The sequence below is a fragment of the Globicephala melas genome, chromosome 15 (genome assembly GCF_963455315.2).
Source record: "Globicephala melas chromosome 15, mGloMel1.2, whole genome shotgun sequence".
NCBI lineage: Eukaryota > Metazoa > Chordata > Mammalia > Artiodactyla > Delphinidae > Globicephala > Globicephala melas.
Window position 1 is genome coordinate 72,667,722 of NC_083328.1, and position 17,175 is coordinate 72,684,896.

Below are 17,175 nucleotides of genomic sequence, written 5' to 3' on the forward strand. Positions count from 1 at the left end.
TAAGGAAGAACAGTGCCTGGGACAGTAAACACACTTGGTAAGGGTTGGTTACTATTACCTTATACAGACTTTTGTTTGGGGGTTGGTGGTAATTTTCTGCCTGGCGCACAGGAAAGCCAGTCTAGAGAATGGCCTTGTTGTTTGCAAGAGAAACCTATAATTGTCTGTTTCTCCTTGGTTTTCTAGCTTGGGAGTCCAATGCATGCATTTCATCGTGCCTTGATTTTTTTTTTTCTTTTTTAATCCAACCTTTCAGGACATGCTTCCAGCAAAGCATTTTAGAATTCTTGAATTCCAGAGAGATTTTTTCTGGCCACATCAGCTAACAGAGGAACTCTTCAAAACCAAGAGAAGCCTGCAACCCACTGGTTAGAAAATTGACTCATTCATTCATTCTACAAATATTTCTTGTGCGCTTACGATTTGCCAGGTCTCTGTGCCAGGCTCGGGGTACAAAGCAAGCATGACGTAGTACAGCTGACTCTTTGGGGAACCAGACCCTGATTTGTACCAGAGCTGTACCTGCATCAATCCACTTAATCATCGCCACAATCCTATGATAGATGCTGTTTGCATTCCCACTATACAGATGAGAAAACTGAGGCACGGAGAGGTTAAGTAACCCAAAGGGCTACTTAAATAGAGTCCAGATTCAAGCCCAAGCAGCCTGCCTCCAAAGTCTGTACTCTTCTCTTTTTCTCCCCAGTTTTTTAATTTGGAAAATATCAAACCGACAAAATTTACCAGTTTGGTACAGTGAACATCAGATACCTGTCACATGTCACCAATTGTTAAAAGTGTGCCACATTTGCTTCATTACTCTCTTTCTCTCTAAATTTTTGCTCAACCATTTGAGAGTTACTTGAATTCTTCATTCTTAAATATTTTAGTGTATGTAGTAGTTATCTATTGCTGTGTAACAAATTACCCCCCAAATGTAATGGCTTGATAAAATAAGTATTTATTATATCATAGTGTTGTGGGGCAGGAATCTGGATGCAGCTTATCTAGGTCCTCTGCTTCAGGGTCCGTCGCTAGTCTGGAATCAAGGCCTCAGCTGGGGTTGCATTCGTGTGAGGCATCCCTACGCTCACTCACATGGCTGTTGTCGGGAGGCCTCAGCCCCTCTCCACATGGGCCTCTTTGCAGGGCTGCTCATGACATGTCAGCTGGCTTCCCACAAAGTGAGCAATGAGAGAGAGCGTGACAGAGAGAGATGGAGAGAAATGGAGAGAAGGAGAGAGAGAGAGAAAGAGGCGGGTGAGCTGCCCAGAAGCCAGGATGAAAGCCACAGTCTTTTGTAACCCAGTCCCATAAGCGATACATCATCACTTGTGCCGTTTGCTACTGGTTACACAGAGCAGCCCCGGCACCATGTGGGAGGGGACTTCACAGGAGTATGAAAACCAGGAAGCAGAGGTCACTGGGGCATCTTGGCTGCTGGTTACAAGGAGATTCTACACGACTCCAGTACTATTGTCAAACTCAGGGTATTTATTATTAACACTGTACTGCCATCTAATATTCTTTCCCTAGTCCAAGTTCTTCGTAATGTCTTTTAGATCAGATTTTTAAATTTAGTCTAGGGTCCAGTCTAGGATCCTGCATTTTACTTACTAGTTGTTTTTCTTTGGTCTCTTTTAATCTGGGGCAATTCTTCAGTTATTTTTTGTTTATTTGTGTGTTTTTGTTTTGTCGTTCAAAACATGGGCATTTCTTGAAGAATCCAGGCCATTTATTTTGTCGAATTTTCTCAATTTGGATTTATTTGATGTTTCCTTGTGGTTATTCAGGTTAAACAGTTTTGTCAGGAATACTGCATAGGTGACATTGTAGAGTCTGCCCAGTACCACCCTCCGGGGAAAAGAAACAAACAGTCATATGGGGAATAACTGTTCAGTGTGATAAGTGTTGCTCATAGCTAGAGGACGTACAGGATACCCCGGGGGTCCCCCAGGACATCCTACCATGTAGACCATATAGACCACAGGGCATCTAACCAAGTTTGGTTGGGGGCAAGGCTCAGGGAAGACTTCCAAGGGAAGGTAACAGCAACGATGAGACTCGAGGGATGAGTAGGTGTGACCCAGCAAAAAATGGCGAGAAGTGTTCCAGGGGGTGAGAACAGCATGTTCGACAGCCCAGAGATGAAGAAGCCCAGCCAGCTGGCAGAACTGAAGGAGGTTTGGGGTAGTTGAATCAGAGAGTGCAAGGGGCAGAGAGGCGAAGGGTGTTATTGGGAGTCAGGAAGAGGCAGCAGCCAGCTCAGGTAGGGCTGGCTAAATCGTGTGGATCAGTCATGATCTTAGTTGCAGATAACAGAATCCACTTCTGCTAGTTTAAGCACAAGTGAGGGAAGGGCCAAGAAAAGGCATGGTGGTCACACAGTGCCCGGCCCAGACCTGGGGCCTGCTGCAGTGGATGGTGACTGCCACAGCCAGGCCCCGGACCCTGAAAATCCTTCCCAGGCCCTGGCAAGGTTGCGGCTGCTGGAACATCTGCTCTGGCTGCTTCTGGAAGCCATTGTCTTTGCCAGCACCAGATGGCTTCTGTATAGCACATCTTCTCCTTTGAGCCGTCGGCTCCTAATCTAAGTTTCAGGAGGGTGAGTCTGATCGGTGGAGCACAGGTCCCATGTCTGCATTCTAGTTGCACAGGAGGCTGAGAAAGCAAATTTCTGGCATCTTCTATGGGGATCTGGGGCCCATGATGTGGGAATTCCCCCAAATGGGAGAAGTGTTCAAAGGCAGTGCCAGCCAACAAGGGAGATAACTGATCACTTTGCATAGTGGAGAGTTTGAACATCATCTGTGAGCCCCACGGCACCTCTGAAGGGTCTGAAACAGTGCAGCGGTCAGACTTTTGGAGGGGACAGAGGAGAGACAGAGGGGCAGTCAGAACCTGTGGGTCATCCCAGAAAGACATGAGGGTGTATCCTGAACTGTGTATCGGTCTTGGGATGGAGAGGAGGGGATGGTTGGAAGAGAAATCTCAAAGATGGAGTCTGCCTTAGATTGTAGAGGTGAGAGGGAGTTAGGGAAAGGGAAATGGTCAGAGTTAGGGATGAACGAGCATTGGGAAGTCAATGTCTTCAAGAAGTGGGGGTTGTCTGGAATTCAGTGCATCAGCTTGTGATGCTTAAGGCAACCTGAAGATGGGTAAGTGCTCTTTCCTGGACAACTTAAATCACATGGTTCAGATTCTGCCTCTCTTAGGAGGGACAGTCAGCCTAGTGGGTAAGACTCAGCCCACTGCCTGGGTTGAAGTTCCAGTGCTGCTCAGCTGGGCAAGTTGTTTAAATGCTCTATTTCCCCATCTGTATGATGGACATACTACCAATACCTACATCTTGGGGTTGTTGTGAAGAGAAACCAGTTAATTGGTCTCTTCCAGACCTGCCATTCCAGACCCGGAGAGACTAGGTTTGGGGCTAGCTTCCTCTTCTTTTGGTAACTTGCCTTGATTTCCCTTGAAGAGCCCCTACCCACTCTCAGGCTGCAGGCTTTTGCCTCTGTTCTAGTTCTGTGGTGTGTTGTTTCATTATGTTATCTTTACTCCAAAGTTTCGTGAGGAGCTTACACCTCTCTCTCTCTCTCTCTCAACCACTGGACTGTGAGTTGCCAGTCCAGATCCATTCCACCTTCTTGACATAAAATCACTTTGATTGTCCTTTTGGGAAACACTCCTTCCCCACTCCCAGTTCAGGAGGGTCTCACTCCCCTTCCCATATGGTGAGCATAAGACACAGATCTGACCAATGAGTGCATAGCATCACCCTGGTGATGGTGATTGGTTCAGAGATGGTCACATGATCCAAGCTTAGCCAATCAGAATAATTCCTGGGTCTTAGCTGGTACTATTAGGAAAAAAAAGTATGCTCTTACTATGTACTGGGATTGAAGAGCTGGCAGGGGGTCAGGCTGGACACACCAAGAACTTATCTTTGCCAACAACTTGGGGGAGAGAATGCCTGAGAATGAAGCCAACATGGAGGAAAGCAAAACAGAGAGAGAGAGAAAGACAGGGAGAGAAGTAATGACCTTACTAGTTTTTAAATCCCTTGATCAAGCTATATCTGAAGCTAGCTACTCCTCAGGTTTCCAGTTATGTGAGCCAATAAATTCTCTTTTTTACTTCAACTAGCTAAACTTCCTGTCATTTGCACCAAAAATGGCCCTAATATACACATCTTCCAGGGAAAGAGAATGATTTACTGTAAATCCTTAGCACAGAAACTAAGTCGTTCGCAGCAGAACTTCGCTGTAAGAAAGCAGGACTGATATTCTTAGAAATCAGAGCTCGTCGCTTCCTGCCCTCTATTTGTAAGAGATGGTGCAGCGAAAACTCTAGACTTCCTGCCTTGCATAATGGGCCTGCCCATCCCCAGGAAATCCATCAAGGCCTAGTTGTTCCACTTATTACTGCTGGGATCTTGGGTAAGTCACTTACCCTCTGTAAGCCTCAGTTTCCTTATCTGTAAAATGGATATATTAACAAGACATAAAGTTTGAGGGAAGAGTAAAGTAATATATGTTAAGCATTAGGACAGTGCTGGGCATATAGTAAGTGCCCAATAAAACGTAGCCATTCATAGTTGTTATTAGATGAAAGATCTTCTGTGTGCCCAATATTGTTCAGAGATCTGTGAAAAGATATACAAGAAGTATGATATGCCTGCCTGATATCTCAGGAATCTTCATGGAGGAGAAAAGGCTTGATCTGGCCTTTCAAGGATTCACCCAAATTTAAAAACATAAATAAATAGATAGATGGCTTCCTAGACAGAGTGGGCAGAAACGTAAATCAATGAACTGTTTCACAGATAAGGACACAGAAGCACCGAGAGGTTAAATCATTGGCCCAAGATCACTTTGGTCCTGAGTGGGGACCCAGGATTGGTGTGTCTGGATCCAGAGCCCACATTCTTAATCACTCTGCAAATACTGCTATTACTAATTTTAAAAATAAATGAAAATAACAATAGCAATTATTGAGGTCACATAGCTTATAGGCACCAGTACAAAACTCAAATGGTGATAAGGATATAAAAGAAAAGGCACAAAAGATCACCCATCTAGCCAGGGCTTGGGCGCATCTCTGTGGGCCTTTGGCCCTCGAGGGGTTAAACACTTTGATCTGCGATGGTGGCCAGGCCAAGGCAAAGGACTCTGGGAGAGGAAGGCGACAGGCCATCTGAGGGAGGGGTGGACAGCTCCAGGCAGCTGGTAGCATTGGGGGCTGTGGCCAGCTGTCTCCCACAGACCAGGCTGGGCACCCCCAGGCCTCTCACAGGCAAGGCCCAACAGCTGTGGGAGGGGAGTGGCGCCTGCCGCCTCAGGGGACCTGCAGAGCGAGCCAGTGACCCCAAGGTGAAAGATTTGCCTGCCGGCTCCCCAGCCTCCTGACCCACCATCTGTCTCACCACCTGGAAGGGCCACTTCTGATGGTTCCCTTTGGTGTAAACGGGGAAACAGCTACGAAATAAACAGTGGGAGCTGTGTAAGATGCGCCACCTTTCGAAAGCCCCAGGCCTGATGGCTGCCAAGGTGTATTTGGTGGAGAAAGCTGGTCAGGGGCGTCAGCAAGGAGACCACGTGCCGGATGGTGCAGTGGGAAGGCCTGTGCCTTGGAATCACACAGGCCCAGGTTCAAATCCTGGCTCTGGGCAAGTCCCCGCACTGGAGCACAGGATCACGTATGTCTTCTGTAAAGTGGCAGTGGAAGGATTGAGTGAGATGATGGAAATTAGACACAGTCTCTAGGACCAAACTCCTAGGTTCACATCCTTAGCTGTGGCCTCAGCAGGCTCTTCAATCTTTCTGGGACTCAGCTTCTAAAATTCCTAAAATAGGGCGACGATATCCGTCTTATCTATCTTCCAGGGCTAGGGTGAGAAAATAATTGCACTGTGCGTAGAACTTCAGTCAGCACTATTAGGAGAGTCAGTTTATCCTGGTGGGTAACAGTGCCCACCTACCAGCTGTCTGACCTGGAGCAAGTTACTTCCCCTCTCTGTGCCTCGGTTTCCTCATTTGTAACATGGAGATCCTCAAAGGCTTGTGTCAAAGGCTTGTCATAACGGTTAGAGGAGATATTTTAAAAGCCCCTCAGAGCACAGTGGTGAGTACACAATAGACGCTGGCTCTTCATATTATGAAAGTGCTTATCAATTGTGAAGTCATTGTTACTAGACTTCTTCTTATTGACATTGTTTCTAGAACATTCCTCACCAAGGAGGGTACAGTGGACAAGCCGAGGAAAGGCACCATTTTGTAAGAGAAGGACCTTCTTAGAGAAAAGATGAGAGCGGGGCAAAGGGGCCACCGACCTAGGGACATTTTTCATGTAGTTGAGAGAACCTAACAGTTGAGTTCATACAGTTCCAAAATGCAACCTCTCGAAGGCTTCCAACAACCAGCTGCGCAGCCTTGAATATGTACTTACCGCCGAATTAAGTGTGAGCAGGGCTCTCCGCTGGGCTCAGGTCCCCTCTCTGACACTAGCTGTGTGACTTTGGGCAAGAGCAGGCGACTTAACCTCCCCAAGCCAGGTTCTCTCATCTGTGAAATGAGGACCCCAACAGACCTGCCTCACAGGGAGGATTCTGTGAGTGAATCCTCGTAGGGCAGCGGTTCCCAACCAGGGGCGACGTTTGCCCCTCCCCCACAAGGGACATTTAATAGTGTCTGCAGACATCTTTGTCACAACTGGGGAGAGGATGCTACAAGCATCTAGTGGGTAAAGGCCAGGGATGCTGCTAAACAGTGCCCAGGACAGCCCCCCAACAGAGAATTATCCAGCCCCAAATGTCAGCAGGGTCAACAGAAATCCTGACCGAGTATATGGGCCTTAGCACAGTGCCAGTAAACAGTAAGTGCTCGTGTTTGTTGAATGACTAAAAAAATCTTGCTGTCTCCAAGTCTCAGCTTTCTCCTAGCATGGAGAGAATATATATATTTACCTCACAGATTTGTCATGAGATTTAAGGAGAAAAATCCACTGAAGTGCCCGGCCCGAGGCATGGCCCCCTCTGGGCCTAGTAACTGTTGTCAGCTGTTGAATGAATGTTGTAACCAAGGGGCACAGAGTCCCAGATCCAGCATTTGGGCAGGAAGGCTCACCCTGGAGGCCAGCTTGCCTGTGCTCAGCGTGAATTTCTTCCAGTTCAAACTTTTATCCCCGAAGGACTTCAAGGGTGACATATACCTAAACAAAAAAGGATGGCAGCAGAGTATGCAGAAGGAAGCTAGAATCCATTTGACCCCCGGTGTTCCCCCTCCTCGCTAATTTCCAAAGCTGTAAGAATTTTAAGGGAAACTTAATCCACGTGTTGTTGCCTGTTTGTAATTCCTTGTAATTCCTCAAGACGCCTTTCTGTTAATAGAACCTCTCCGTGGCTTGAAGCCCATTATTTTTATCTTTTGCTTTTCTCTCTCTCCCTCTCTCCTCTTTTCTTTCTCTTTAAAAAGATGCCATCACACCATTGTAAAGCAATTATACTCCAATAAAGATGTTGAAAAATATTTTTTTTTAAAAGGAAAGAAAAAGAATAAAAGATGCCTTTTCTCTCAAGAACAGGAAGTTGGCTTGGGCCAAAAACAAACAGGGTGGATGCTGAAAGCTCCTGGAGTTAACTTGGAGCTTCCAAACGCTCTCTGAGCAGGTTTCCAAGCAGAAGCCTCCTCCCTGTTCTGTCTTCTCTGGCTGGCCCCGGGGAGCCTCAGAAACAGCTGAAACAGGGAGGTGAGTGTGTGAGATGGGAGATTCTCACTCCAGCCCTGAGGACCGGGGTTGGGGCTGGGGACAAGATGCCCAAAGGCCCTTTCCAGTGGTGGACATCTCTGGTTCTGTGAGGGGTTAGTAAGGGCTGCATAGCTTTGGGCCAGCTGCAGCCTCAGTCTCCTCATGTGGGCAATGGGAGAGTAAGGGGCTGTTCAGAGTGCTGGGGTAAGGGGCCTGTGAGGAGAAGAACGCAGAGTGTGTGTCAGACATCTGGCAGTGCTTGGTGAGGACTCAGGGCTGCCAGCCACTGGTGTCACTGCATCTCAAGGGCATTTTTTGAACCTTGCAGCTTCGTCTCTAAGATGGGGGGCGGGTGCGGAAATAACATCCACTGTACGGCATTGTTGGGATGATCCAACCAGCTGTTTGCTGTCAAGCTCCCTGTAGGACCTGTCACATAATTAGTGTTCAGAAGAGTTTGTTATGTTTATGTCTTGTCTTAGTCAGTTTGGGCTGCTATAACAAGTTACCATAGGCTGGGTGACTTAAACAACAAATGTTTACTTCTCACAGTTCTGGGGGCTGGAATTCCAAGATCAAGGCAGATCTGGTGTCTGGTAAGAGCTCACCTCCTGGTTCATACACGGCAATCTTATCATTGTGTCCTGTTGGAAGAGGCTGGGGAACTCTGTGGGATTTTGTTTAAAGGGGTGCTAATCCCATTCATGAGGGCTCCACCCTCATGACCTAATCACCTCCCAAAGGCGCCACCTCCAGATTACACCACACAGGGGGTTACATTTCAACATATGAATTCTGTGGGAGACAGAAACATTCAGACCATAGCATGTGTCAAATCTTACCTAATTGATGCCAACTGTGTACTAAGAAGAGGTATCAGTTAGGAAAGGAGAGGAGCATAAAAGGTAATAATGCTGCATTTACTATTTCTTGGCAATTTATTTGAAAAAAAAAAGGTTCTTTGAAAAAATATGCCCCTGGAATAGCAGTGGGAAGGTTCCTCCCTTATCTGGGTAGCCTTAGTCTCCCTGGGCCTCAGTTTCCTCATTTCCCTCAGTAAAATGGGGCTAATTATAGCATCTGCATCACATTGCGGATTGAATGAGATCTTCTGTGTAAAGTGCCTACAACAATGCCTGCCATTTCCTAAGCGCTGTGTAAGAACTGGCCGGAGTGAGCCTGGGCAGCTGGACTCTGAGTGCCAATCCGTTGAATCTTTAGAAAGCTCAAGCTCCCTATTTTTAACCAGCTTCAAGCCATTTCAGAGAGTTCAACCTCTCTTACGCCTCGGCATGTGATGATTTTGGACGGGATCTGCCTTTCACCTCTGTGGCCTGCTGGGCCCTGCTGGGCGTGTTGCAGGAAGGGATGCATCATTGCTCCTCTCTGCTTCGTCAGCTTTTGTAGCAAGCTCTTGATGTGACGATTGGGTGTTTTGCTTTAGCTTTTCAGACCTCTAGCAGGCTCCACGGCAGAGGGTGGAGGTGCTGGAACGATCAGATCAGTCCACCAGCTGGCGAGTCTCACAGCGTGAAAGACACTGAGCTGTCCTACTCTGGCTTAAGGTCCAGCACTTGGGATCTTGTGTGCCTGGGATGAGGGCTGACTTGGAACCCAGGTGGTCCTGGCACAGAAGACCCTGAGCGCTGAGGGCCTCAAGAATAAGTGTTGACCTTGGGATCTGGGTACCATTTCCCAGTGGAACTTAGAGTCTCGTGGTCGAGATTGGCTTTTCTCCAGTGCCTGCTTGTGTTTGAACTTCTTCCTCCTCTGGACCTCGCCCGTTGGGTCCCTGTAGGGCCATCAAACCCTCTGCCAAGATGGGCCATTGGTGGTGAGGGCTGCTCCCTCCTTACTTCTAAGCGCAAAACCCTGGGAGGTCTTGCCTTTGGAGACAGGGTGCGGGGCTTTGTGTTTTATTACTGTGTATCGTTCTTGTTATTTTAACATTTATGGAGCACGTCTTAGCTGTGAACTCATTTCTTGCACATCACTGTGGTCAGAATCGCTCCAGGGTGCAGGGCCAGAGGTTATTTTGATTCGTTTTGGCTTTTGCCCTATTTACCTTATTAAAAATATTGTTCTGCTCGGGGGCTGCCTTTGTTCTAAGTCCTTTTCTGGGTGTGGCTCTGGACCCACCCTAAGCCCCCAAACACCATTGTTTGAACATGAGCCTGGGCATACTTGAGGCCGTGTAGGCCAGGAATCAGCAAACATTTTCTGTAAAGAGCCAGACAATAAATATTTTAGGCTTTTTGGGTCCAATGGTCTGTTTTGCAACTACTCAACTTTACTGCCATGGCATGAGAGCAACCATAGACAGCACCTAAACTAACAAAACTTTATTTATAAAAACAGAAGGCAGCTAGAATTTGGCCCAGGGCTGGTAGTTTCCTGACCCCTAATGTAGATGATGGGGCCCTTGTTCTTCTACTAGGAACTCCTCTTTAGCTCTTCTGTGGATCTCAAATGTAAGTCCTTACGTTTCAACCTGTTTCTACCTCGTTGTTTGATCCTCTGGAGCAGGGGCCAGCAAACTGCAGCCTACAGGTCAATCTGGCCAGATGCCTATTTTGTCATTAAAGTTTTATTGGAACACAGCCATGCCCGCTCACTTCTGTATGGTCTGTGCCTGCCTTCTCCCTACATCGGCAGAGTCAGAGTAGTTGTGACAGAGACCTCTGGGCCTCCAAAGCCTAAAATATTTAATGTCTAGCCCTTCACAGAAAACGTTTGCTGACCCTCGCCCTAGAGCGTTGGAAAAGAGCTTGGAAAACACCCTTTCTTTTCATGTACATGAAGAGCATTGAAATCAACTCCTCCAAACTTAGCATCTTAGACCTTTTATCCAGAGTTCTCCTGTCTAGTCCTCCAGATGTTTGTATGTATGTATGTATTTATTTATTTTTGGTCACACCTCACGGCTTATGGGATCTTAGTTCCCTGACCAGGGATACAACCTGTGCCCCCTGCAGTGGGAGCGTTGGAGCCCTAACCATTGGACCACCAGGGAATTCCCCCTCCAAATATTTTAGATGTTCTTTTCTGGACCCTAAGTTTTTTCCAAAGTTCCAGACTACTGTTTTTAAAGACTTTTGACGATGATTCTCAGTAAGAAACATATTTATTGCAATCTTGTAATGACATAAAAAAGAAAAACCACATGTGCACATAGAAGACATACCCCCCACCAGCACCACCACCACACAAAATATATATATAAATAAAAGTTTCAAGAAACAATACTGACTCTTACTACATGCAGTACGCGCTCATATTTTCTATTAATATCAGTCAGGATAGGCTTGACTCTGCTGTAGTAACAAATAGCCCCAAATCTGAGTGACTTTAAATCAACAGATATTTATTTATTGCTCCTGCTCCGTGTCCCTCCTGGGTCTTCTGGGGACTCTGAAGCTACAGAACATCACACACTAGTTCTCCAAGCCTCTGCCCAGAAAGGTTGCTTGTCATTTCCTTTAACACTTCTTTGGCCGAAGTAACTCACATGACCATAACTTTAAAATAGGATGAAGAGGTATAGTCCTACCCAACAGACAAGCCTGGAATATTTGATGAACAACATCCGTAACTACCAGATTAGTTATCTCAAAGACAAGGTTTTAAATTGTGGTTGCCATTTGAGGGGTTTTTAAGGGGTTAAGGGTTTAACTTGGAAATATACTGTAATGTACTCCATCAGGTAATACCAGAAACATAGATGACCCAGTTTCTTTTATGGAAAAAACTGAAATTAGGAGTGAAATTGGGGCATAACGCTTTAGAAACTGTTCCAAGTATGAGAGTAAGTCGGACCCAACCTAACTCTCCTAGTCAAGACGTATAGTTACAAGTGACAGAAAACCCAATTCAGACTGGCTTAGTGAGTAAAGGGAATTTATAGGTTCAAGGAACTGAGAGTCCAGGTATAGCTGGTTCTGCATTCAGGTATAGCTGGTTCAGGGCTCCGGTGAGGCAGTCAGGATTCCAGGTGCTTTCTGCCTCTTGATTTTATTCGCCTCCATCTTTGCGACTTAAACTTCAGACTGTATGTAGAGCTCGATGGTAGGGGTAGCTCCATCCCCACATCCTCTCAGGCACATAGTAGGTGCTCAGTAAATACTTATTGAATGAACAGACTGCTCAAGATTGGCTCAAACGGTGGATACTTTTGCTTAAGTGTTGATACTCGTTTGAAGACTTGCGTGCATTTGTCTGTGTCTGGCCCAGAGGTTAAGGGTGAAGCAGATTGCTTTGACTGCAGCCTTCGCTGCACCGCTTACCGTGTGGCTTTGGGCGAGGGTCTCAACCTCTGTTTCCCTCAGTTCTGCTTCTGCACAGTGGAAGCTAAGAAGAGCTCCGACCTCATAGAGTTGCTAGGAAGTTCAAAGGAGGTCGTAGTAATATTTACCGCCTCCTGACAGCTCACAAAGAGTCAAGTGCTGTCCTCAGGGATTTCCATGTATTATGGAATCTTCACAACCTCCCTATGAAGTAGGTACTATCGTAACATGTATATGACACAGGAGGAAAGTATGACACAGAGAAGCTGAGTGGCTTGGGCTTAGTGAGTGCTGGATCAGGTGCACACGCAGCAGTCTGGTCCCAGGGCCCATGTTTTTATCCACTGTGAGTGCAAAGTGCCTGGCACAGAGCAAGCACTCAGTAACTGAGAGAGTTCTCAGTGCACGCTTGTTAAAGGTGGTGGTGGGTCACGGCGAGGCTGCGCACCAAGAAAAAGTGAAGCCCAGCCTCCGCCATAGGCTGCCCCCTACCCCGAGCCACCACTGGAGCTCTTCTTCCACAGAGTGTGGGGCTGAGTCCTGCCAGTCCAGCCCCACTGATCCCCTGGGGCCAGCGGTGCCCATACTCACTCTACAAGATCCTCACTCCAGGTCAGCCCTGCTGGCATAGAAGCAGGACATCCTAAGACATTTACAGAAGAGGTTACATGCCCAGTGAGTTTAAGATGCAAAACTCAAGGCATTTCCCCAGAGTAATGAGGGTCAACAAGGAGTCATGCTATATCTACATGCGCAGAAAATGGGAGTTCATCCATATTTCCATTTCGTTCTATTTCAGTTTTGCACAAGTCATGTAATTCAATTTTCAAATATCATCCTACTGTAAGGGACCTGATGTTTGAAGTCCCAGAACTCTATTTTTTTTGAAATATTTTAACGTGAAATAAAGTTTTGACATTATTTCTCATATTAAAACTTGGAAGAAGAAGCAAAAGAGAGATAGTCGAGTAATCGTCATAGCTCAATGTTTCTCTGCTACTTAGTAATGTGCCCCTGGTTGATGCTTTACATATACTAATTCTTTTAATCTTCATGATGATCCTCTGGGGCAAGTTAAATGTTAAGCCCATGTTACAGATGGGGAAACTGAGGTCACAAGTCTCAGTCACTCCCCAAGTTAACCCAGTTGGTAGGAGGGGCCCAGAAGCTGTGTCCATAACCTCCACACTACGTTAAGCCAGTTATGACACCCAACCCTAAGGAATATGGTACCATCATAGTGTTTGTAAGAAATCTTGGGGAACAGTGGATCGCGCTTTCATGTTTGGTGGAAGGAGCAGCATCAATGCAGAATATCCCATAGGAGCTCAACTATATTAAAAAATAAATGAATATAAGAACTAGAAGAGTTGGGGGCAGGGGAGATGTCCCAAAACATTGGCCTGGAACAGGTGTTTTCAACCTTGGCAATATTGACATGTGATCCTTTTTGGTGGGGGCTGCCCCGTGCATCGTGGGATGTTTAGCGGCATCCCTAGCCTCTGTCCACTAGGTGCTAGTAGCAGCCGCCGCCACCACCTCCCGGTGTAACAACCAAAAACTTCCCCAGTCATTGCCAAGTCTCCCATGGTGGGTGAAATCATCCCGGTTGAGAACTATATGGATAGAGATGCTAAGATCACAGGTAGCACTTTTCCTTTCTTTCTCTTTTCTATGGCTTCAAAGTTCCTTGAATAGAAAAGCTTGGATTTTGTAAGTAAGTTGGAGCAAAGAAGCTCCCATTAGAAATGATCATGCCACTCTTTTTTTTTTTTTAACATCTTTGTTGGAGTATAATTGCTTTACATTGGTGTGTTAGTTTCTGCTTTATAACAAACTGAATCATGCCACTCTTGTTCAAAACTTTATAGCGAATTCCCAGTATACTCAGCCTTACCAAGGCCTACAAGGCCCTGCATGATGTGGCCCCTGGCTACTTCTTGGATGTGTTCTCCTATCCCTTTTACTCTTACTCACCACATCCCCACTGCTCTGTTATACTTTATGTTTTTCAGACACACCTGGCTCATTTCCACCTCAGGGCCTTTGCATATGCTGCTCTGCCTGGTCACTCATCCCTGCCTCCTCTTCACATCACTTGTTATCTACATCAAGTGTCTGTTCAGATGTCACCTCCTCCAAGAGACCTTTCCTGGTCACCCTGCCTAGAATAGTTATGTGTCCCCCGTTCACTGTCTCCCCCACTAGAATGTCAACTTCTGGAGGGCTGGGACTTTGTTTTGTTTACTGTTCCATCTCCCAGCCCTAGAACAATGCTTGGCACATAGTCAAAGTTCAATATATATTTGTGGAAGGAGGGAAGGAGAGAGGCAGGGAGGGAGGGAGGGAGGAAGAACAATTAAGAAAAATAAAATCAGTAAACTTAGGAGCTTACGGTAAAGGCGCAGTCTCACAACGCACACAGCTGTGTTTCTCTCTGAATTCCAGCTCATTTTGAATTTGTGGTTTACGGACAAAAGATTTGTGTAGCAAACAGGCTCCAGGCAGCTAGCTCCCTTTGAGGGAACACATTAATGTGATTTTTATGCTGCCTCTTTCCAGAAATACCATGCTGATGAGTGACCCATGTTAAAACAGCAATAACATAAGCAGATAGATGCTCCTTCCTCGAGCTGGTGAGTGACTGAAGGGCTCTTACGTGTTGTCCCTCAAACACCAGGAAGCACCCAGAGTCACCTCGTCCTCCTCAGCGTCTCCTTCTCAGCCTTGAGCAGAGCTGTGAGTTCATGTCACCCTTGAACTGGATCCAAAGGGAGATGAGCTCTGATGATGCAGACTTCTTACAGTGAGGCACGTGTGATGCCCAGGGAAGGCTGGCTGTTGTGGTCTGCCAGCCGAACATTTTTGACAGAGGACTTATTCTAGGTTTTTTGTTTGTTTGTTTGTTTGCCTTGATTTGGGGGTAGGGAAGAAACAGTGCCACACCTCTGGCTATTCTAAAGGTCAGAATGGAACGCCAGCCTGTCCTGGGGCTGGGTTGATTTCCAGGCACTGCTGGGTGAGCAGAAGGAGGTAGGGATTTCTTTTCTTTCTCTTCTTTTCATTCTTTTGCTGTGTTGCTGATTTTCTCCAACATCTGCTCATGCAGTCAGCATACATTTAATGAGCACCTACTGTGTGCCAGCCAGGCCCCAGCCCGGCATTTAGGGAGTCTGAGGAGGTATAAGAACTGCTCTCCACAATTTCTGCTTCACACTCTTTGGGGTTCAAGTTTCTTGTGACTTTTTTTTCCTGTATTGGTTTTATTTTTAATTACAAAAGTAACAGGCTCATCATAAAATGTTGAGATGACGCTGAAATATATAAAGTAAAAGGTAGGAAGTCTCCATGTTTCTTCTTCGATGGGACCGCTGGTAATTGTCGGGTGTGTACGTTTGCAGATGTGTCTTAATATATACGCAAACCATCGTACAAAGTCATATAGTTTTCTTTTTATAAAAATGGGATCAGCTTTGCAGCTTCCTACATTCCACTTTTATATGGTGGACATTTTTCCATATCAGACACTGTCAGTAGGTTCATTGGCAGATATAGCATAATCTTTATTTTTCCTAAGTTGGCCACCTGGTACAAGGATCAGCAAACTGTTTCTGTAAAGGGCCAGATAGCAAATATCGCAACTACTCAACAGTCTCCATTGCAACTACTCAACCCTGTCATCATCATAGCACGAAAACAGCCATAGACATATGTAAACCAAGGGGCATGGTGGTGTTTCAGTGAAACTTTATTTACACATCAGGTAGTAGACCACATTTGGCCTTCAGACCATAGTTTGTCAATCCCTGACCTTGTAGTCTTCCACATTTTTCTCTATACTCCTGTGTTCCTAAACACATGAATCTAAGTTTGGGTTTACTTGGTTTTTAGATTTTTTTTTTTTTTTTTTTTTGAGGGTTGAGAAGAGGCAGAAGGAATCACTGATGTTTTTTTTAAAACAATATATTACACATGTTTAGCATCATATTTTTTTTCTCAGTGTTATTCATGGAATTGCCTCCGAGACAATTGGTATCGCTCTTGCTTATTATTCTCAGTGGCTGTGTAAAATTCCACTGTGTAGGTAGACGATCTGTATTGGTATAGGTAATGCTAGCTGCTGTAACAAATAAGTCTTATAGTCTGTGGGCTTAACACAATCCCAGCTGATTTCTCACTCACTACAGTGTTCCTGGTAGACCGGTGTTCTGCATGTGGTCCACCAGGGACCTGGGCTCCCTTTAGCTCTGCCTCCTTTAGTGCCTCAGAGGCTAGTCCAGTCAGCAGGTGGATAAAGAAAGAGAGGGAATGATCAAGTGGAAATCTCTTTACCAGCCAAACCTATACATTGCACACAACATTTCTGCTCATAGTTCATTGGCCAGAACTCAGTCATTGGCTGCATCTAACTGCATGGGAGGCTGGGAAATAACCTAGATCTGTATTGAGAAGGAAGAAAAGCTGGACTGCGGTGCCCACATAAGCATTTCTGCCTTAAGAATTAAATGACTTAATTAAGGTAAAGCAATTACGGTAGGGAGGAAGCACTCAACAGATGCTACCTTGGTGATTGTAAACATGTGGTTTGGTACTGTTCGATACTGTAATGCTCTTAAGACCTAATGCAGGAAACTAATACACCAAGAAGTTTTCTGAGGATCTCTTAGGAATAAAATACATAAGCACCGTAACTTGCAGCACGTCCCAAACCAAATTCCCTGCTCCCTCCTACCAGGTTTTTCCTGTTGGCTGTGAACTCTACCATCCACTCATGACTCAAGCTAGAAGCCCTGAATTCTCGCTGGCCTCCTTCCAGTTCCCCGCCTTGTACCCCGTTGCATCCATCACGAAGGGTTTGTCAAAATAGCTCAGAAATCGCTCTAGATCCACCCCAACACTTCATTCTCACCATCACGCCCTTAGTTTGTAGCGTTGATGTTTTTTGCCCAATCTGGAACTGTCGTCTACAAAACTGATCCTCCTGCCTGTCCCTACACCTCCCTCCATGCCACCTGCCACAGTGCTGCCTGGGTAGGGTTTTCCAAAATTACTCCTCTGCCCAGCATTCCCATGGGCTCTCCTGCTCCCAGAAGAGAAAAATCCAAGTGCCCAGCCAAGCCAACTTCGTTTCTAGCCAACTTCCAGTCAT

At 46.1% G+C, this 17,175-nt stretch overlaps 1 protein-coding gene across 5 annotated transcripts in view; it reads left to right on the forward strand.

The window, feature by feature from the left end:
* The window catches only part of EYA2 (EYA transcriptional coactivator and phosphatase 2), a 272,328-nt gene that overhangs the window by 51,405 nt on the left and 203,748 nt on the right, over nucleotides 1–17,175 (forward strand). Inside the window, exon 1 of one of the 5 annotated variants that reach the window (XM_060284863.1) lies at nucleotides 8,326–8,339. The exons of the other annotated variants lie outside the window; for them this stretch is intronic. The gene's annotated coding sequence lies outside the window, so the exon portion shown is untranslated. Of the gene's footprint in view, nucleotides 1–8,325; nucleotides 8,340–17,175 lie in introns of those variants that run through there. 5 annotated transcript variants of the gene reach the window in all.